Source organism: Sarcophilus harrisii, chromosome 2 (assembly GCF_902635505.1).
Source record: "Sarcophilus harrisii chromosome 2, mSarHar1.11, whole genome shotgun sequence".
Taxonomy (NCBI): domain Eukaryota; kingdom Metazoa; phylum Chordata; class Mammalia; order Dasyuromorphia; family Dasyuridae; genus Sarcophilus; species Sarcophilus harrisii.
In genome coordinates this window covers 396,406,466-396,430,411 of record NC_045427.1, presented here as the reverse complement: position 1 = coordinate 396,430,411, position 23,946 = coordinate 396,406,466, and the positions used below count along the sequence as shown (strand labels likewise).

At 34.4% G+C, this 23,946-nt stretch overlaps 1 pseudogene; it reads left to right on the top strand.

Annotated features, from left to right (window-relative positions):
- Nucleotides 1–22,466: 22,466 nt before the first annotated feature.
- LOC116421667 lies at nt 22,467–23,521 on the top strand (annotated as a pseudogene).
- Nucleotides 23,522–23,946: the final 425 nt, after the last annotated feature.

Sequence of the window (23,946 nt, the reverse complement as noted above, 5' to 3'; positions counted from 1 at the left end):
TGCCTATTCAGTCAATAAAATAAATTCAATATATCAGGTATTTTTAAGAAAGCTGTTGTATCAAGATAGCGTGACATGGATAGCATGGATGGAGTTCTGTACTTGGAGGAAAGCAGAATGTAACTGTAGTACTGAATAAAACTTTTCTATCACTGATGTACAGGCCCCTCACAAAGGCAAAGTTATAGATGGATTTCAAACTTCATAGGAGGAAAGAGTTTATATGCTAGGAAAATTATAAGTTCTTGAAGTATTGATTTATATTGAAGCATTCTGACAGCTGTTAGAAAATTTTCCCCCAAGAACTGTGTTTTCATTAGTGTAGAGGGAATGCTGCCAGTTAGAAATTACCCTTATCAAAGTTAACACCTCCTCTGAAACTCATAATCTTAGGCAGTCATCTGGGGAAACTGAGAAGTTAACTGAATTACTTAGGCCACACAGCTTTCTTTTGTTAGGCAGACGTGAGTCTAGATATTCCTGAGTCTGTGACCTGTTTTCTTTCCACTATACCATATCACATTTCAGGTACTAAGGATACTAAAACTGATAAACAATGCAACAAAACAAAACAAAAGTTTTTGTGCATAGTAATTACATTTTCCTGGAGGGGTTAGTGTGGAGGAAAATATATACTACACATATAACTTATTAAACTCAATACAATTTGAGGAGACATATTAATAATTGTGAATATGACAAGTCACATTACTTAATAACACTAAGTTTTGAAGGATGCTAAGGAGGAGAGGAGGGAAGACATCAACGCTTCTTAAAGTGTGAGTAATAGTCCTATATAGAATCATGTCATTGAATTGGGAGTTGTGAAAAATTTGACAACATTAAATGTATCAAATACTTCTCCAAGATTTAATTCTTTGTGTAAAGATAAACAAGCATATCATTTCATTAGTATGCAAATTATATGTATACCAAAGACGTATATATATATATATATATATATATATATATGTGCACGTATAATTTTTTCTCTTACTTGTAAAATAATTTTTTGACATTTGTTTTTAAAACTTTGAGTTCCAGATTGTCTTCCTTCCTCCCACTTCACTAACTCCCATTGAAAAGGCACATGTAAAGTTATGCAAAAATTTCCATAAAAATCATATTGTAAAAGACAACATAGATCTCCCCCCATCCCATCTCAAATTTAAGAAAAATAAAGTTTAAAAAATATTCTTCATGGCTTATCATCTTACAATGTTGCTATTACTTTATATAGTAGTACATTTCATTTTGCAAGACCTAATGTAAGACTTTCCAGGTTTTCCTAAGGACAAACTGTTCATTTTTTATAGAAAAAATAACATTCCAACATAATCACAGGCCATGATTTACTCAGCCATTCCCAGTTGATGGGCATTTCTTCAATTTCTAATCAATTTCCCTTAGAAGGAAAATCTTGTTATAAATATTTTTTGTATATATAGGCCCTTTTCCTGTTTTTAAAAAATCTTTGTTTTAGGGATTCATGCGTAGAAATGATATTGTTATGTCAGAGGATATGTAGTATTTTATACTACCTTTAGCGTAGTTCAATTATAGCTCATTTGTCAATTTGAAAATGGTTCATTTTATAAATTTGACTAATTTTCTCTTCATTAAAAAGAGTCCTTCATTAGAAAAACTTGCTTCAAAATAAATTCTTTTATTTTTGTTAATTTTTTGTTTATATATATATATATATATATATATATAAACTTTTTAAATGCACATCTTATTGGGAATTATGTTGGGAGAGAAAAATCAGCACAAAAGGCAAAAAAAAAAAAACATAAGGGAAAAAAAGAAAAATAAAAGGGGACATAGCATGTACGCTTTTGATGTCCATAGTTCTCTTCCTGGTTTCAGACAGCTTTTTCTATTTATTATTTTATTTATTTATTATGTATACTTATATATGTTTATTGGAATTTCTTTGAGTCATTGAACTGCTGAGAAAATCCAAGTCTTTCATAGTTAATCATTGAACAATCTTGATGTCACTGTATATAATACCTTCCTAGTTCTGCTTGTTTTGCTCAGTATAAGTTCATGTAAATGTTTCCATGTCTTTAAAAAATCAGCTTGTTCATCATTTTATAGAACAATAATATCCCATTATTGTCATATATCATAATTTGTTCAGGCATTCCTTTTAAAATTTATTTCTTTTTTCAAAAACATTAATTTATGAATCATGTTGGGAGACAAAAATCAGACAAAAGGAAAAAAAGACACAGGAAAGATAAAAAAAAAAAAAAAAGTGAACAGCATTTGCTGATTTACATTTAGTCTCCTTAGTTCTTTTTGTGGCTGCAGATGGCATTTTCTGTTCAAAGTCTAATGAAATAGCTTTGAATACCTGAACCACTAAGAAGAATTAAGTAAAAATAAATAAACAAATAAAGAACTAAGTCTTTCAAAGATGATCCACACATTTTTGCTGTTATTGTCTACAATGTATTTCTGTCTCTGCTTGTTTCTCTCAGCATCAGTTTGTGTTAATCTTTCCATGCCTTTCTAAACTCATCTAATTTATCTTTTTTTTATGGATAGCAATAATATTCTATTATATTCATCTATGACAACTTGTTCAGCCATTCCTCAATTAATGGGCATCTACTAATTTTCCAATTCTTTGCTATCCCAAAATAGAGCTGCTACAAACATTTTTGCACATGTGGGTACTTTGTCATCCTTTAAGATTTCCTTGGGACACAGATCTAGTAATAGACTTGCTGAGTCAAAGGGTATGCACAGTTTAATCGCCCTCAGGGCATAGTCCCAGTTAGCTCTTCAGAATGGTTGAATCATTTCACAATTCTGCAAATAATGCATTAGTGTCCCAGTATTCCTACATCCTCTCTAATTCCTGGTATAAATTCCACTTGGTCATAGAAGATTATCTTGCTTATAAATTGTTGTAATCTTTTTGCCAATATTTTACTTAAATTGTTTGCATTAATTTCCATTAAAGAGATCCATCTGTAATATTTTTTTTTCTGTTTTGGCTAGTCCTAGTTTAGATATCAGTACCATATTTATATCATAGAAGGAATTTTGCAGTACTCCTCTACCAATTTTTCTATTTTTTTCATTTTTTTAATTGAAGCTTTTTATTTTCAAAATATATGATAAGTAATCCAATATATAGTGAGAATGGTAAAAAATATATGTAAATCTAATATAAAAACACATTTATACAATTATCTTGTTGTATAAGAAGAATCAAATCAAAAAGGAAAAAAATGAGAAAAAATAAAATTCAAGCAAACAAAAACAAAAGAAGTGAAATACTATGTTGTGATCCACATTCAGTTTTCAAGTGTAGAATATTGCAGAATATTCACAAGAATATTGGAACTTACCTGAATTGTCTCATTGTTGAGAATAGATCATCTTGCCATTGCCATATATGATGAAATCATTGTTATGCTTCTTTCACTTAGCATCAGTTTATGAAAATCTCGAGGCCTCTCTAAAATCATTCTGCTGATCATTTCTTATAAAACAACTAATGGGCTTCCACTCAGTTTCCAGGCTCTTGCCACTAGAAAAAGGGCTGCCACAAATATTTTTGTACATGTAGGTCCTATTCCCTCTTTTAAGATCTCTTTGAGGACTTCCAGCCAAGATGGTGGAGAGGACGCATATATCTACTTAAGCTCCAAGTTTTCTCTCTAAATTTATTTCATTACAAGCCTCAGAATTATTGCTTGACTGAAAAAAAACCCCACAAATAATTATCAACAGAAGACATCCTTGAAATTTGCCAGAAAAAGATCTGTTTTTGCTCAAGGGAAGGAATGGTTAGACAGGGCACAGGCTGAGGGCAAGCAGTGGCAGTGAGAACACACCAGGCAGCTCACACTGAGCAAACCAAAATGGGGTGGGGTGTGATCTCAGCCATCTCTGCAGGGAGAGGTTTACTACAGTACTGACCACTTTGCCCTGTCAGTAAGTCAGTAGACAAGCAGAGAAGCTAAAAACACAGGGGGTGAACACTATAACCCTGAAAAGCTAGGGTCTCTCAGGATCTGGTCACACCTACCCACAGTGTCTCAGCACCCTCTCAGAGTCACAGAGTGCAGATGCAGCACAGCCATTGCTGTCCTGCTAGTGACTCAGTGATGCTCCCCTCAGTCTGTAGAGGAAGCTTGGTAACACCATCCAGTCCTATCCCCTTCCAAAAAAAAAAAAAAAAAAAAAAGCAGACTGCATTTGTTTTTTTATTGTTTTTTTGTTTGTTTGTTTGTTTTTTGCTAATTTGTCTTTGATTCTTCAAATGAGCAAAAAATTTAAGTGGACCTTGACCATTGATAGCTTCTATATGGATAGAGAGCAACTTTAAACCGTGAGGAGACTAAAAACAGACTGTCTCCAGGTGAATCCACAAAGGGGGAATATGATCTGGTCCTCAACACACAAGACTCTCACAGAAGAAATTAAAAAGGCTCTTATAAGAGAGTTAGAAGAAAAAATGGAAAAAGGAAAGGGAAGCTTGGAAAGAGAGTCTGTATAAGTCATCCCACTCGTTTAAAGTCAGAGTGGATAAAGAAATCAAATCCTTGAAAAACAGAATTAGTGAACTGGAAAAAGAAAATAGCTCTCTAAAAAATAAAATTGGTGAAATGGAAAAAAATTCCATAGAACAAAAAACTCACTTAAAAACTCAATTGGACAATTAGAAAAAGATATAAAAAATGAATGAAGAAAATACTTCATTGAAAATCAGAATGGTGGGGCGGAGCCAAGATGGCGGAGAAGGCACACATGACTTTCTAAGCTCCTCTCATTCCCCTCATAACCCTTGAGGGTTCAACCAAATTAGATCAGGACAAGAAAATCAGGAATGGGCATGGGTGGGAGGATAGTTTTGGCCTTAGAAGACATGGGTTCTGAATCACATTTTTCATTGGGCTCAGTTGAGATGTTGTAGAGAGGACATCAAAAAATGATGAGGCATAATACAGCTTTTTTTTTTTTTTTTTGAAGACATCAAGGATAATGAGCAAATGAAATGAAATTTTACTCAGTAGATATAAGGGTATCCTGAAAGTTTCTGAGCAAGAAAGTGATATGATAAGAATTTTTTTTCTTTGTTTTTGTTTTTGTTATCTGCTGTAACACTTTCTAAAAAGCAATCTTAAGATTGGGTGGTTTTGCACTGCAGGAGAATTACAATGGGGAAAAAGAGAAGCAAGCTTTCACAATAGTCCACTAAATTCATAATGGGCAATTATCTTAAGGTGGTGGCAATTAGAATAGAAATTGTAGAAATAGATATGAAATTTTATGGTGTTGGAATCTACAAATCTTGGTAAATGATTAGATAATGAGAGGTAAAGAGAGGGAAGTGGAAAAAGTATCAAGAAGATTGGAAATCCCAAAAGCTGGGATCTTTGGGTTTGTCAAAGACTAGGTTGCTATATTTGTTCACTGTTTCGTCCCTTGAACCTAATCTATTCCACTGATCAACTAATCTATTCCTTAGCCAATACCAAATAGTTTTGGTAACTGCTGCTCTATAATATAATTTTAGATCTGGTACAACTAAGCCACCATCATTTGATTTTTTTTTTCATTAATTCCCTTGAAATTCTTGACCTTTTGTTTTTCCATATGAACTTTGTTGTTATTTTTTCTAGGTCATTAAAATAGTTTTTTGGGAGTCTAATTGGTATAGCGCTAAATAAATAGATTAGTTTAGGTAATATTGTCATCTTTATTATATTTGCTCGCCCTATCCAAGAGCATTTAATATTTTTCCAATTGGTTAGATCAGACTTAATTTGTGTGAAAAGTGGTCTGTAATTTTGCTCATAAAGTTTCTGATTTTCCCTTGGCAGATAGATTCCTAAATATTTTATATTATCAGTAGTTACTTTAAATGGAATTTCTCTTTGTAACTCTGACTGTTGGATTTTGTTAGTGATATATAAGAATGCTGATGACTTATGTGGGTTTATTTTATAACCAGCAACTTTGCTAAAGTTGTGGATTATTTCTAATAACTTTTTAGCAGAATCTCTGGGGTTCTCTAAGTATACCATCATGTCATCGGCAAAGAGTGATAATTTGGCTTCCTCATTGCCTATTCTTATTCCTTTAATCTCTTTCTCAGCTCTTATTGCTATAGCTAGCGTTTCTAATACAATATTAAATAGTAACGGTGATAGTGGGCAACCTTGTTTCACTCCAGATCTTATTGGGAATGGTTGCAGTTTGTCTCCATTACATATGATGCTTACTGATGGTTTTAAATAGATGCTGCTGATTATTTTAAGGAAAAGTCCATTTATTCCTATACTCTCAAGTGTTTTTAATAGGAATGGATGTTGGATTTTATCAAATGCTTTTTCTGCATCTATTGAGATGATCATATGGTTTTTGTTAATTTGGTTATTAACATGGCCAATTATATTGATAGTTTTCCTAATATTGAACCAGCCCTGCATTCCTGGTATAAATCCTACTTGATCATAGTGTATTATCTTGGAGATGATTTTCTGTAGTCTTTTTGCTAATATCTTATTTAAGATTTTAGCATCAATATTCATTAGGGAGATTGGTCTATAATTTTCTTTCTCTGTTTTCAGCCTACCTGGTTTAGGTATCAGTACCATGTCTGTGTCATAGAAGGAATTTGGTAGGACTCCTTCATTCCCTATTTTATCAAATAATTTATATAGCATTGGGGCCAATTGTTCTTTAAATGTTTGGTAAAATTCACATGTAAATCCATCTGGTCCTGGGGATTTTTCTTAGGGAGTTGTTTAATTGCCTGTTCTATTTCTTTTCTGAAATGGGACTATTCAAACAATTTACTTCCTCCTCTAGTTAGTCTGGGAAGTCTATATTTTGGAGGTAGTCATCCATTTCACTTAGGTTATCAAATTTATTGGCATAAAGTTGAGCAAAATAACTCCTTATTATTTCTCTAATTTCCTCTTCCTTGGTGGAAAGTTCTCCCTTTTCATTTTTAAGAATACTAATTTCATTTTCCTCCCTCCTTTTTCTAATCAGATTTACCAAAGGCTTATCTATTTTATTGGCTTTTTCATAGAACCAACTCTTAGTTTTATTAATTAGTTCAATAGTTTTTTTACTTTCAATATTTTTAATTTCTCCTTTTAATTTTAGAATTTCCAATTTAGTATTTGATTGGGGGTTTTTAATTTGGTCTTTTTTAGTTTTTTTAGTTGCAAGCCCAATTCATTAATCTTTTCTTTCTCTGTTTTATTCAAGTAAGCCTCTAAGGATATAAAATTCCCTCTTATTACCGCTTTGGCTGCATCCCACAAATTTTGGTATGATGTCTCATCATTGTCATTATCTTGAGTGAAATTATTAATTGTATCTATAATTTGCTGCTTCACCCAATCATTCTTTAAGATGAGATTGTTTAGTTTCCAATTACTTTTGGTCTATTTCCCCCTAATTTTTTGTTGAATGTAGTTTTTATTGCATCATGATCTGAAAAAAGCATTTACTATTTCTGCTTTCTTGCATTTAATTTAGGTGTTTATGTCCTAATATATGGTCAATTTTTGAATAGGTTCCATGAACTGCTGAGAAGAAAGTATATTCCTTCTATCTCCATTCAATTTTCTCCAAGATCCAACATACCTAATTTTTCTAATATTCTATTTACTTCTTTAATTTCTTTCTTATTTGTTTTGTGGTTTGATTTGTCTAATTCTGAGGTGCAAGGTTGAGATCTCCTACTATTACAGTTTTGTTGTCTATTTCTTCTTGCAACTCTCTTAACTTCTCCTTTAGGAAGCTGAGTGCCATACCACTTGGTGCATATATGTTTAATATTGATATTGCTTCGTTGTTTATGCTACCCTTTAGCAGGATGTAGTTTCCTTCCTTATCTCTTTTAATTAGATCAATTTTACTTTTGCTTGATCTGAGATAAGGGTGGCTCCCCTACTTTTTGACTTCACCTGAAGCATAATAGATTTTGCTCCAGCCTTTTACCTTTACTGTATATGTATCCCCCTGCTTTAAATGTGTGTCTTGTAAACAACATATTGTAGGGTTCTGACTTTTGATCCAGTCTGCTATCTGCCTCCTCGTTATGGGGGAGTTCATCCCATTCACATTTATGGTTAGAATTACTAAATCTGTTTTCCTGCCATCCTAATAACCCCAGATTGTGCTTTACTTATTCTTGCCTCCCCAACCCTCTTTCCCCTTTTAAACTTATGTACCCCTCTTGTATCACGATACTTATCCTCTTTATAAGCCCTCCCTCCCCCTTTGAGTCTTTCCCCTTCCTTCCCTTATTACTCTTTTTCTTTTCCCTTTTCCTCTCCCCGTTTTTAATGAGGCAGAGAGAATTTTCTCTAAAACAAATGTCAATTATTTTTCTTTGAGCCAACTCTGATGAGAGTAAGATTCACACAATGTTCCTCCCCCTCTCTAAATTCCCTCAGATATGATAAGTTTCCTTAGCCTCTTTGTGGGATGTGGTTTCCCTCTTTTTATCCCTCCTTCCCACCTTATTCTGCCATCATCCCTTTTCCATATCTACTTCCCTTTTTATGTTATATCAGTACAATCAAATTTTACATGTATTTTTTTGTATATCCACAACAGAAATACAATTCTCAAGAGTTATTTTTACCTTTTCTGCATCTCTTGAGTTCTATTCTTGGAGATCAAATTTTTTGTTTAATTCTGGTTTTTTCTTCAGAAACAAATGGAATTCATTTGTTTCATTAAATGTCCATCTTCTTCCCTGGAAGAAAATGCTCAGCTTAGCTGGGTAGTTTATTCTTGGCTGCATCCCAAGTTCTTGTGCCTTTCGGAATATCATATTCCAGGCCCTTCTTTCCTTTAATGTAGAGGCAGCCAGATCTTGGGTGATCCTTATTGTGGCACCTCGGTATTTAAATGGTTTTTTGGCTGCTTGTAAAATTTTTTCCTTAATCTGATAGTTCTGAAATTTTGCCACAATATTCCTTGGGGTTTTTATTTTAGGGTTTCTTTCAGAAGGTGTTCGATGAATTCTTTCAATGCCTATTTTACCTTCTGATTCTATTACATCTAGGCAGTTCTCTTTGATGATTTCTTGTAAAATAGTATCTAGGCTCTTTTTTTCATCATAGTTTTCGGAAAGTCCAATAATCCTCAGATTATGTTTCCTAGATCTATTTTCCAAGTCTGTCGTTTTGCAAGTAGATAATTCATGGTTTTCAGTTTGTCATTTTTGTTTTGCTTGACTGATTCTTGCTGTCTCAATGGATCATTAGTTTCAATTTGTTCAGTTCTAATTTTTAAAAATTATTTTCTTCATTAGCTTTTTTACTTCTTTCTGTATATGTCAATTGAGTTTTTGAATGTATTGTTTTGGTCTGTGAATTTTTTCCATTTCACTAATTTTTTCTTTAGTGAATTATTTTCTTTCAATTCACAGATCCTACTTTCTTGAGTGTTCTTTGTCTTTTCCAATTCACGGATCCTAATTTCTTGCGAGTTCTTTGTCTTTTCCAATTCACAGATCCTACTTTCTAGTGAATGCTTTATTTTTTCCAATTCACAATTCTTACTTTCCTGAGATTTTTTTACTTTTTCCAATTCGTATTTCAGGAAGTTGTTGCTCTCTTGTAAGGCTTCTCTTTCCTTTCCCATTTATCTTCTAACTCTCTTTTGAGACTTTTAATGGTCTCTTCTTGAGAAGCATCATGTAAAGGAGGACAGTCTGATGCATTTTGCTGTTTGAGGTCTCTTCAGGTTTGCTGACCTGCTCTTTTCTGCATAGAAGCTGTCGATCATTCTTTTCATCTTTTTATTCATGTTTTAAAGCCTTTAGGGTAGGTCTCCTAGGCAAGGGGGTTACCAGCTTCCTCTGCAGAGCAGGGAAAGATTTAAACCGATTTCTGGCTCGAGGTATGGGAGTGCTCTGAGTGAGAGTTTTCCCTTCCCCCAACAGGAAGTGGATTCAGCACTGGCCGAGCTATCAAACTGCTTAGTAGGGCTGAGTGGATTAGCGATTGCCCTCGGCTAGAGACTAAGGGGTGAAAGTGTCACTGCCCCAGGCCGGAGCCTCTTGTGGGACTTGGTAGTTAGCAGCTGACCGCAGACCGCCCCGAACTCTGCCCCAGTGTCTCTGCCCAATGCAAATCGGCCCTGGAAAAGCTCTATGGCCCCAAGCCGAGCTCCCCACTGCGCAGATTGGAGGCTAACCCGGGCTGCGTCCTCCTGCCGTGCAGGATCACAACTGCCCCAAGGAGAAGCCCCGTACTGCGGGTTGGGGCTGCGCGCTTGTGCTGAGATCTGTGCTTTCACCCTCGGTTTGAGACTCTCCTCGGAACCTAATTTCTCTCCCCGTCTGCGCTGATCTCCCCCCTGGCCCTGGAACCAACCTTTTTTGGCGAGACTGCAGATTTTCTTCCGCTGGTGAGTTGTTCTACTTCTTATCTTTACGAATTGTAGCAGTCAAGACTGTTTTTGAGGCTCGATATAATATTGATAAAGAGGGTAAGAGAAGAGCTTAGAAAGCCGCGTGTGTCTTCTCTGCCATCTTGGCACCACCCCCGAGAATATTTTAATTTTAGGCTAATTGGTGCCAGCATACTCAGTTTCTGGCAGTTTTGTAAAGTATACATTTGGAAGATGAAAGATCAACATAATTCATCAGAATCTGAAAAGGTCTGATATATGTATTTACCTAATGAAACATCTTTTCTATAATTGTACATTGAAATGCAAGTTATTTTGCTTAATTGTAAAGTATCACTTTAAAAAAACAGATTAGTCTAATATTAAATGGCATGTCTATTTCAGTAAGATAATAGTTATTGTATGATTTTAATCTTTAAGAATACTCATCTCATACATGAAATGAATGTGACTTCAGAAGTATATTGGAATAGTTTGCATAAGTCTTAGTTGGAAGACTGTGTTAATCTCTCTACCAAATTTTGCCTCATATCTTAGAATATCTAATCAAAGTCTTCATATATGCTTTAAAATATATATTATTTGATTTTTATCATTAAGAAAAAGATGCCCAAATATTTTATACAAGTATTATCCACAAGTAATTTATGAGCTTCTAAAGGCAATGAAAATATTAAGAATATGATTTTCATATATCTTTAGCTTCCTTATGTATAACACAGGTATACAAAGTTGGGGATTTTATATAAGTGTAGGTATACAATATATTAGACCTTTGAGCTACTTTTTACCTAATCATAATTCAAATACCTCCAATAGCTATGAAAGTAAAGTATTCATGAACACAAAATTTCCTTTAAATATAACCAGTATACCTTTTAACCACAGCAAATACAACCCAAAGAGCATAATTTGGGTTCAATGGAACTGGCTGATGAAAAAGAGCCCCTCTCCCCCAATTTTTACAAAGTCATAGAAAACAAATAGTTGGGCTGTGAATTGCATTATAAACCTCATTATATTATCCTACCTCTAACCCTGCCCATCTTCTACACAGAATGCTTTATGATTGTCCTAGTAATCATTTTTTCTAGCCATTCAAGTTTCAAATCTCAATATCATTCTCTATTATTCATATTCCCTTTTCTCATATATCCATCAACTACCAAGTCTACCCACAACATCTCTCATAAGTATGTTATTCTCCATTTACTTGGCCACTACTGTAATTCAGACACATCAGTTTTCACCTGGACTAACAATAATCTATTTGGGTCCCCTGTTTCATTTTTTTTTTTTTTGGCTTTTCAGCCCCTCCTTCACAAAACTGCCAACATTATTTTCTTCTCATATTCTCATATCAATTTTCAACTCACTAAGTTCCAGGATATTACTACTGATACTAGGATTAAATATTATTTTATCTCTACCATATTCCTTAAAAAATCTTTTGTGTATATTTTATAACATACCTAATTATTAACATGAATAATATTGTATAATTTATAAAAATATGGATATATCCTCATTTTGAGGGAAATTAATAATAAGAATTTAGAGATCCTTGGCCTTTACAAAACTATTGCACTCTATTTTTTTTTTTTAAATTTCATTGTTATGGTCTTGAAAAAATGTACATACATAAATGTACTCACTCAAGAAATTTATTTGAATAGGCTATCAAACTATCCAGGATCAATTTTATTAGAATAATTTGTTCCTATTTATAGATAGAAATTGATGTATATATTTACCAGCCCAGTAAACCTAGGGTTTAACAACTGGCTCTTGGGCAATTTGGAACTATGCTCAAAAAGTTATTAAACTGTGCATACTCTTTGATCCAGCAGTGTTTTTACTGGGTTCATATCCCAGAGATCTTAAAGGAGCGAAAGGGACTCACATGTACAAAAATGTTTATGGCAGAACTTTTTGTAGTGGCTAGAAACTGTAAATGAATGGCTGCCCATCAATTGGATAATGGGCAAATAAATTATGGTTTATGAATGTTATGGAATATTATTGTTGTGTAAGAAATGACCAGCAGGATGATTTCAGAGACGCCTGAAGAGACTTACATGAACTGATGCTAAATGAAATAAGCAGGACCAGGATATCATTATACATGACAACAATAAGACTATATGATGATCACTTCTGATAGACATGGCTCTTTTCAACAATGAGATTATTAAAACCAGGTCCACTTGTTCAGTGATGAAGAGAGCCTTCTACACCCAGAGAGAGGACCATGGGAACTGCCTGTGTACCATAACATAGCATTCTCACTTACTCTGTTGTTGTTTGCTTGAATTTTGTTTTCTTTCACAGTTTTTTTCTTCCTTCTTGATTTGATTTTTCATGTATATATATATATATATATATATATATATATACACACATGATTTAACATATATTTTAACATAATGAATGTATTGGACTACCTGCCATCTAGGGGAGGGTGGGACGAAGGAGGGGGTAATTTGGAACAGAAGATTTTGTAAGCATCAATGCTGAAAAATTTTCCATGCATATGTTTGGTAAATAAAAAAAGCTTTAATTTAACCCCCCCCCCAAAACAAACAAACAAACAAAAAACTTGGCTCTTGGGGGAGGGAGTAGAATGTTTTTTTTGTGTGTGTGTGTGTTTGCATACATATCCATACACACATATATTCACAATCCATTTTCAAATTTAAACTGCATTATGAACATTTTCTCTATTATTTTCTTAAATTCTTAAATTAAATTTCTTAAATTCTTAAATTAAGTCAACAAAATAATAAATCAAGTCCCAGTTTGTTGCATTTGCTGATTTCTTTGGTACAAATTCTCAAACTGAAAATGTATTTGTTCCAGTTGACTCTTAAATACTCCTGTTTTATAGAAGGTATTGATCAAACTGTCTTTGGTTTTTCAATGATAAAAGAAAAGCAAATATGGTGGCTATTTAATCAAACAAAATATGTGAGAATAAGTTTGAGGTTTGTTGTTAAATAGTGAAAGGAAAATAACTCTCTAGACTATTAATCTATTAGGTGAATGAAGCTGCCATTAATACAGAAAATTTATTATTATAGAAAACATTTTTTTCTCTTCCCCAATGAATGCACATCATATATGTGCATATAGAAATTGTCTATGTATTATAATGGAATGGAAGTGATCAAAAGAGGAAAAAATGATATTGTAATAATGATAGGAAATATTCAAAATTCAGTTTTGTCATTATGCATGGTTTTTTTTTAGAAAGTTAGTTAGAGTAAAGTAGTAGACACTTTTCTTTTCATTAATGAGTTCCTGTATGATGCTATACCAATGAATATATATCTCCAGTGTCCTTTTCCAAAAAATATAGGTGAATGTGTTCACTGATTGACTCTTTATCAAATCAGAATATTATCTGCCTCACTACCAAGTCCCATATCATCACTAAAAAACCTCTTAATGTTTCTAGGACTCAGTTTCCTCATCTTCTGAAAAGAAAGTATTGATATCAATGGTTTTGAGTTCTTTTTCAGCTCCAGATCTATTAGTCCATTCTACTTCCATTATTCACTGTAAGCTTATTAGTTTTCCCAGTAGTCTCTTAATTTTAAACTATATCATAGAATCATCTTGTTATGTCATGTTAAATTTCATGTGTCATTAGATACAGACTTGATTCCTGCCTTGGAGTTTTTATAGATCATGCCCTGAATTATTAACAGTAACTTCATAAAAGGCATACCAGAGTGGTTTGCACTTAAAAATATGAGGGTAGGAAAAAATAAAGGAAAGCTGTAGAGAAAAAGAGGAGACAGAAGTATTTTATTTATCAAAAAACTTGTGGCATTAAAAACTACTCCGTATCTTTTATGAGACCTCCTTAATTCAGTTTTCTTATGTCCATTTAACTAATATAAAAGAAACTACAGAAAAGGAGTTGTAATTTCATCAGTACGAATTACTCCTGGACAATTCAGATTAAAATCCATCTAGAGAAAAACTTGCTCAGGAATTGACTGAAGATAAATGAAACTAAATGACTATCATTCTAGTGATATAATGGTGATTTGATTCTTTGTCTTCCTAATATGTCCCTGTTTTTTGTGTTTCTGTCTCTATCTGCCTCCCTCTGCCTCTGCCTTTCTGTTCTCTTTGTCTGTCTCTCTCTCTCTCCCATTCTTTCCAAAGTTAGCAGTGATCTGTTAATTGCCAAATTAATTGAAAAAGATGGTAACTGTCTTTTCTAAAATCTCAGTTCTTTTTAGCTTTTTGGCAGCCTTTGACATTTTTCATTTTCATTCTTCATTATCCTGTTCTTGATATTTTCATATTATGACACTTATTGCTTTTGGTTCTTTTTCTACCCATTTGTCCATTTCTACATCTAGGTCACTCATACTAAGTATGGGAGTGGTAAAAAACTCCCTTGTGAGACCTCTTCCCAAGATGGCAAGCAATATGATGCAGTTAATACATGTACAACCATATAAACATATTTTCATATTAGTCATTTGAATGAATGAATAATCAGAACCAAAGGAAAAAAAATCACCAAAAAAGTTGGAAGAGTATATTTTGATGTAAATACAGTCTCCACATTTTTTCTTAGGATATGGATAGCATTTTCCATCATAAGTCTTTTGGAATTGTTTAGAATCATTGTATTTTTAACAAGAGAGAGTATATCATAATTGATCATTGCACATGGAAATTATATACAATACTCTTCTGGTTCTGATCACTTTAGTCACTATCAGTTCATGTAAGATTTTCTCAGTTTTTCTGAAATCTGCTACCTCATCATTTCTTATAGCACAATATTATTACATTACATTCATATATCATAATTTGTTTGGCCATTCCCTAATTGATGGGCATTCTCTCAATTTCCAATTCTTTGCCATCACAACATGAGTTGCTATAAATATTTTTGTATATCTGGGTTGTTTCCCTCTGTTTTATGAATTTTTTTTGGAATACAGACCTGGTAGTGATATTACTGAGTCAATGGGTATGCACAGTTTTTATAGCCTTAAGTGCTCGATTGTCCAACCTCAGTGCATTAACTCAAGAGTTTCAGCCCTTTACACAAAAACATACATTATCTAAATTACCAGAAGAGAAATAAAATACTTAAATAACCCCACTTTTGAAAAGTACATAGAATCAGCTACCAATGAATTCCCTAAGAAAAATCTCCAGGGCCAGATGGATTTACAAGTAAATTCTAAGAAACATTTAAAGAACAATTAATTCCAATCTATTTGGAAGAAAAAAAAGGAGCTCAACCAAATTTATTTTATGACCTAGAGATCATTATTGATCACAAAATAGAAAAATTTGATTATATCAAAGTAAAAAGTTTTTGTACAAACAAAACTAATGCAGACAAGATTAGAAAGGAAGCAATAAACTGGGAAATCAGTTTTACAGTCAAAGGTTCTGATAAAGGCTTCATCGTCAAAATATGTAGAGAATTAACTCTAATTTATAAGAAATCAAGCCATTCTCCAATTAACAAATGGTCAAAGGATATGAACAGACAATTCTCAGATGAAGAAATTGAAACTATTTATAGCCATATGAAAAGATGCTCCAAGTCATTATTAATCAGAGAAATGCAAATTAAGACAGTTCTGAAATACCATTACACACCTGTCAGATTGGCTAGAATGACAGGCAAAGAAAATGTGGAATGTTGGAGAGGATGTGGGCAAAAAGGACACTGATACATTGTTGGTGGAATTGTGAATACATCCAGCCATTCTGGAGAGCAATTTGTAACTATGGTCAAAAAGTTATCAAACTGTTTATACCCTTTGATGCAGCAGTGTTACTACTGGGCTTATATCCCAAGGAAATCTTAAAGAAGGGAAAGGGACCTGTATGTGCATGAATGTTTGTGGCAGGTCTCTTTGTAGTGGCCAGAAACTGGAAACAGAGTGGAAGCCCATTAATTGGAGAATGGCTGAATAAATTGTGGTATATGTTCTATAAGAAATGACCAGCAGGATGATTCAGAAAGGCCTGGAGAGACTTACATGAACTGATGCTGAGTGAAATGAGTAGGACCAGAAGATCATTATATACTTCAACAACAATATTATATGATGACCAATTCTGATGGACGTTGCGCTCTTAAACAATGAAGATGAACCAAATCAGTTCCAATAGAGCAGTAATGAACTGAACTAGCTATACCCAGGGAAAGAACTTTGGGAAGTGACTAGGAACTACTATATAGAATTCCCAATCCCTCTATTTTTTCCACCTGCATTTTTGATTTTCTTCAGAGGCTAATTGTGCACTATTTCAAACTCCGGTTCTTTTTGTACAGCAAATTAACTGTTTGGACATGTATTGATCAACCTGCCATATGGGGGGAGCGGTGGAGGGAAGGAGGGAAAAAGTTGGAACAAAAGGATTTGCAACTATCAATGCTGAAAAATTACCTATGCATATATTTTGTAAATAAAAAGCTATTAGAAATAAATAAATAAATATCATCAGGCTGCTCAAGCTTTACGTTTACAATTTGGAATAACAAGAGAGGAAGCTAGGAGCATAGTAAAAGCCTATATAGTTTGCATTCCTTTCCATGCTCCTACACTGCCTCAAGGGAAGAACCCCCGTGGTTTGAGACCCAATGAAATTTGGCAAATGGATGTGACCCATTATAAATCTTTTGGTTGTCTATATTTTTTCCATGTTGTGATAAACACTCATTCAGTACTCACTTTTGCAATATAAATAGTAAAAGAGATAGCCCAAGTGGTCACTGAATTCCTTATCCAAGCATTTGCAATTATCAGTGTGCCACAAGCAATAAAAACAGACAATGGACCTGCATATACTTCTAAACATTTTGCACACTTTTGTGCACAGTATAAGATTTTATACACTACTGGCATACCTTTTAATCCTCAAGGACAAGCAATAGTAGAGAGGAGAAACAGAGACATTAAGACAATCCTTCAAAAACAAAAGAAAGGGGGAACCACAGGTAACCATAGAGAACTTCTAAACCTAGCCTTTTATACTATTAACGTCTTGATTTTTTAATAAAGATGCACTGGCTCTGGCAGACAGGTTTTATAACCCACTGGAAGAGCGAAGTCCACTATCTTTAGATAATTGCCAGGTGATGTGGAGAGACCCAGAAAGTGGTGAATAGAAGGGACCAGATAGATTAACTGGAGGAGAAGGTTTGCTTGTATCTCCACAGATGGAGAAAGATTCAGATAGGTGCCAATGAGCCATATTTGCCTTTTCCATGGGAGAGAGATGGAGCAGACCCTCTAAATGAAGAAGACCCAAGAAACATTGGGTGGTTCTGTTGATGACTATGCCCACCACTGAAAGAGCCTGACAGTTATGGTGTTTTGTGCATGAACATCAAAAATTGTTGGACTTCAAAACCCTCAGGAATCATTGGATTCTCTGAGACATAATAAGGTTATTGTAGGACTTGAAAACCCTCAGGAATCATTGGATTTTCTGAGAAATGATAAGACTGTTGCAGGACTTTAAAATCTGCTGGAATCATTGGATTGCCTAACACATAAAAAACTGTTGAAGGACTTCAAAAACGTGGGGATCATTGGATTCCCTGACACATCAAGCAATGAACAATAGTTTGGTTTTGGACTATCTCTTGGCTGCTGAAGAAGGTGTATGTGTGACTGTTGTTTACATACCCTCTTTCTAGGACTTCTGGAAATCTTTTACAATACCATGTTGATTTATATTATTTGTTATACCACTACTTGCATGTACAATTCATGTTTGTTATACCACATTGAGCCTGCATTGGCTGTGGGGAGAGTTACCACTCTGTGTGTTATTGCTATGTGCTTGTGTAATACCTACTGTGCTTATGGGTTTATGCATACCTGTTTCTAATAAGACCATTCAACCCAGAAACCTGCTAGGAATCTCCACTTCCCTTTGGTGCTTTTCATCTCCCTTCCTGAGATGTCAGGGGGTGCGTGATCACCTCCTTCTCGGTGTTTCATCTCCTTTCCTGAGAAGTCAGGGAGGGTGTGATCACCTCCTTTTTGGGATTCTCACCTCCCTGAGAAGTCAGGGATGGTGTGACCACCTGTGTTCTAAAACAAAAGAAAGCAGGAGATGTAAAGGGCTGAAACTCTTGAGTTAATGCATTGAGGATAACTGAGCACTTAAGGCTAGTTACTGATTGGACAATACTCCATAAGCATATGCTTGGAAAATCGGTATTCTTTTTTTTTTTTTAATTATAGTAACTTTTTATTGACAGAATCCATGCCAGGGTAATTTTTTTACAACATTATCCCTTGCACTCACTTCTGTTCTGATTTTTCCCTCCCACCCTCCACCCCCTTCCCTAGATGGCAAGCAGTCCTGTATATGTTGAATATGTCCTAGTATATCCTAGATACAATGTATGTGTGCAGATCCAAACAGTTTTCTTGTTGCACAGGGAAAATTGGATTCAGAAGGTAAAAATAACCTGGGAAGAAAAACAAAAATGCAAACAGTTTATATTCATTTCCCAGTGTGCTTTCTTTGGGTGTAGCTGCTTCTGTCCATCATTGATCAATTGAAATTGAATTAGGTCTCTTTGTCAAAGAAATCCACTTCCATCAGATTACATCTTCATACAGTATCGTTGTTGACATATATAATGATCTCTTGATTCTGCTCATTTCACTTAGCATGAGCTCATGTAATTCTCGCCAAGCTTCTCTGTATTCATCTTGCTGGTCATTTCTTACAGAACAATAATATTCCATAACATTCATGTACCACAATTTACCCAACCCTTCTCCAATTGATGGGCATCCACTCAGTATCCAGCTTCTAGCCACTACAAACAGGGCTGCCACAAACATTTTGGCTCATACTGGTCCCTTTCCCTTCTTTAGTAACTCCTTGGGGTAGAAACACTGCTGGATCACAAGGTATGCAGAGTTTGATAACTTTGTGGGCATAATTCCAGATTGCTCTCCAGAATGGTTGGATTCGTTCACAGCTCCACCAACAATGTATCAGTGTCCCAGTTTTCCCGCATCCCCTCCAACACTCTCATTTTTTTCCTCACTTAGCCAATCTGATAGGTGTGTAGTGGTATCTCAGAATTGTCTTAATTTGCATTTCTCTGATTAATAATGATTTGGAAAACTCTTTCATATGAGTGGTAATGATTTCAATTTCATCATCTGAAAATTGTCTGTTCATATCCTTTGACCATTTATCAATTGGAAAATGGCTTGGTTTCTTATAAATTAGTCAAACTCTATATTTTGGAAATGAATTTATAGAACCTTTAACTGTGAAGATGTTTTCCCAGTTTGTTGCTTGCCTTCTAATCTTGTTTACATTAATTTTGTTTGTACAGAAGCTTATTAATTTGATGTAATCAAAATTTTCTATTTTGTGATCAATAATGGTCTCTAGTTCGTCTTTAGTCACAAATTTCTTCCTCTTCCACAAGTCTGAGAGATAAACTATCCTATGTTCCTCCAATTTGTTTATAATCTCGCTCTTTATGTCTAAATTATGGACCCATTTTGATCTTATCTTGGTATGCGGTGTTAAGTGTGGGTCCATGCCTAATTTCTGCCATACTAATTTCCAGTTATCCCAACAGTTTTTGTGAAATAATGAGTTCTTATCCCAAAAGTGAGGATCTTTGGGTTTGTCAAACAGTAAATTGCTATTGTTGACTATTCTATCTTGTGAACCTAACCTGTTCCACTGATTAACTAATCTATTTCTTAGCCAATATCAAATGGTTTTGGTGACTGCTGCTTTTTAATATAGTTTTAGATCAGGTACAGCTAGGCCACCTTCATTTGATTTTTTTCTTCATTAATTCTTTTGAGATTCTTGACCTTTTATTATTCCATATAAATTTGTTGTTATTTTTCTAGATCATTAAAATATTTTTCTTGGGAGTCTGATTTGTATAGCACTAAATAAATAGATTAGTTTAGGGAGTATTGTCATTCTTTATTATATTTGCTCGACTTCCAGAGACTTGATATTTTTCCAATTGTTTAAGTCTGACTATATTTGTGTGGAAAGTTTTTTATAATTTAGCTCATATAAATCCTGACTTTCCTTTGGTAGATAGATTCCCAAATATTTTATGCTGTTGACAGTTATTCTGAATGGAATTTCTCTTTGTATCGCTTGCTGTTGGACTTTGTTGGTGATGTATAAAAATGCCGAGGATTTATGGGGATTTATTTTATAGCCTGCAACTTTGCTAAAGTTATGGATTATTTCTAATAGCTTTTTCGTAGAATCTCTAGGGTTCTCTAAGTATACCATCATATCATCTGCAAAGAGTGATAGTTTGGTTTCCTACTGCCTATTCTGATTCTTTAATCTCTTTCTGACTTTTGCGAGGCTATGTTTCTAATACAATATTGAATAATAATGGGGACAGTGTAGAACCTTGTTTACTTCAGATTTTACTGTGAAAGATTCCAGTTTTTCCCATTGTATATGATGCTTACTATGGGTTTTAAATAGATGCTCCTGAATATTTTAAGAAAAAGTCCATTTATTCCTATACTCTCAAGTGTTTTTATTAGGAATGGATGTTGGATTTTATCAAATGCTTTTTCTGCATCTATTGAGATGATCATATGGTTTTTGTTAGTTTGCTTATTGATATAGTCAATTATGCTAATAGTTTTCCTAATATTGAACCAGCCCTGAATTCCTGGTATAAATCCTACTTGATCATAGTGTATTATCCTGGGGATGATTTTCTGTAATCTTTTTGCAAATATTTCATTTAAGATTTTAGCATCGATATTCATTAGAGAGATTGATATATAATTTTCTTTCTCTGATTTCAGCTTACCTGGTTTAGGTACCAGTACCATATCTGTGTCATAAAAGGAGTTTGGTAGGACTCCTTCAGTCCCTAGTTTTTCAAATAGTTTATATAGCTTGGGTTAATTGTTCTTTAAATGTTTGGTAGAATTCACATGTAAATCCATCTGGTCCTGAGGATTTTTTCTTAGGGAGTTGGTTAATAGCTTGTTCTATTTCTTTTTCTAAGATGGGACTGTTTAGGATATTTATTTCTTCCTCTTTAATCTGGGCAAGCTATATTTTTGAAGGTATTCTTCCATTTCATTTGTTGTCGAATTTATTGCCATAAAGTTGCAAAAGTAATTTCTAATTATTGCTCTAATTTCCTTTCATTAGTGGCTAGTTCTCCCTTTTCATTTTTAAGATAAAATTTGATTTTTCCTTCTTTCTTTTTTAATTAGATTTACTTAAGGGTTTGTCTATTTTGTTGGTTTTTTCATAGAACCAACTCTTAGTTTTATTAATTAATTCAATAATTTTTTTACTTTCAATTTTATTGATCTCTCCTTTTATTTTTAGAATTTCAAGTTTAGTGTTTGACTGGGGTTTTTTAATTTGTTCCTTTTCTAGATTTTAAGTTGAAGCCCAATTTGTTGACCTTTCTTTCTACTTTATGCAAGTAAGCCTCTAGAGATAGAAATTTCCTTATTACTGCTTTGGCTGTATCCACATATTTTGATATGACGTCCATTATTGTCATTTTCTTGGGTGAAGTTATTAATTATGTCTATGATTTGCTGTTTCACCCAATCATTCTTTAGTATGAGATTATTTAGTTTCCAATTATTTTTTGGTCTACTTTCCCCTGGCTTTTTGTTGAGTGTAATTCTTATTGCATCGTGGTCTGAAAAGGATACATTCACTATTTCTGCCTTACTGCATTTGAGTTTGAGATTTTTATGTCCTAATATATGGTCTATTTCTGTATAGGTTCCATGAACTGCTGAAAAGAAAGTGTACTCCCTTCTGTCTCCATTTCGTTTTCTCCAGAGGTCTATCATATCTAACTTTTGTAGTATTCTATTTACCTCTTTGACTTCGTTCTTATTTATTTTGTGATTTGATTTATCTAATTTTGAGAGTGCAAGGTTGAGATCTCTCACTATTATAGTTTTGCTATCTATTTCTTCTTGCAGCTCTCTTAATTTCTCTTTTAAGAATTTAGATGCTGGGGAGTGGTGGGTTCGCTCTCCCCCGCTCCCCCGCACCCCCGGAGCCCGTCTTCTGCGCGTAACGGACTTGCTTGTGGCCCATACGTGGCTCCGTCTTCCAGTCCAACTAGACAAGATCACAGCGGGCCGCGACGCATCAGCTCTTCCGCCACCTCTCTTCCCACCTGGGACCCTGGCAGAGCCGCCCGTTTGTTGTTGGAGGACAGAGGGCCCCGACGCCGGCCTTGTGAGGTGACTGGCCCTCTCCGGAGGGCCTTGTCATGGCCTCCCCAAGTCCTGGGAATTCCGCCTCTCCAGGTTCTAATGGTGACTAAAATAGAGACGACACAATTCATCACAGAAAGAAACAGATAGGCCCGAGCCCCGGATGTTCAGAGAAACTGATAATAAAAATGGAAAACATTGAGAATGAAAAAGAAAAAGCAGATGATGGTGGGAAATCTGATCCAGAGAAGACACTAGACTTTTCTGAATATTTTAACCAGCTGGAATTGTTAGAAACACATAGACACCTAATTCCCCTTGGAACTCAGAGCCTCTGGGTTGATGATACTGATGAAGAAGAAGAACAGGATGAAGAAACAGAGGAGTGGTATCAAATGCAAGAACAAAAACTGGAAAAGGAGCCAAACAAATTGCTTCTTTGGGCTGCTGAAAAAAATCGGCTTGCCACAGTACGAAGGCTGCTTTCTGAAAAGACCACTCAAGTAAACACCAGAGATGAAGATGAATACACACCTCTCCATCGAGCATCATATAGTGGACACTTAGATATTGTCCGAGAGCTGATTGGCCAAGGGGCAGATGTTCATGCAGTGACAGTAGATGCCTGGACTCCCCTACATAGTGCCTGTAAATGGAACAATACCAAGGTGGCATCTTTCTTACTTCAGCATGATGCAGATATCAATGCTCAAACAAATGGCCTGTTGACCCCCTTGCATCTTGCTGCAGGAAATAGAGATGGCAAAGACACCCTAGAACTCCTTCTGATGAATCGTTACATCAAACCAGGCCTAAAAAATAACTTGGAAGAAACAGCATTTGATATTGCCAGGAGGACCAGTATCTACTAACCCTTTTGAAATTGTAGAAGGTTATACAAAAAAACTGAGCTTAAGCATTCTGATAATTTTAATCAGTTTCTGAGTAGCCCCAGTCCTTTTGGATAAAAAAAAACATTCCAGAATATAAATTTAATTCAAGGAAGATGTTTTAAAAAACTCAGTATTTATTCCGGGTGATTAGACAGATTTATTAAAGGAAAGGGCCTGAAGGGTTTTCTATTTTATGTCTATGTGATTTTGTGATAGATCAAACATAACTATTTACCTGTACTTTCTGTTTCAATGTCATATTAAAATTTTATTTTGGGTGTTAAACCAAATAAAATGCTTTTTAAAACATCCAAAAAAAAAAAAGAATTTAGATGCTATACCACTTGGTAAATTTTAATAGATATTGTTTTTTTAACCCTTTTAGCAAGATAAAGTGTCCTTCC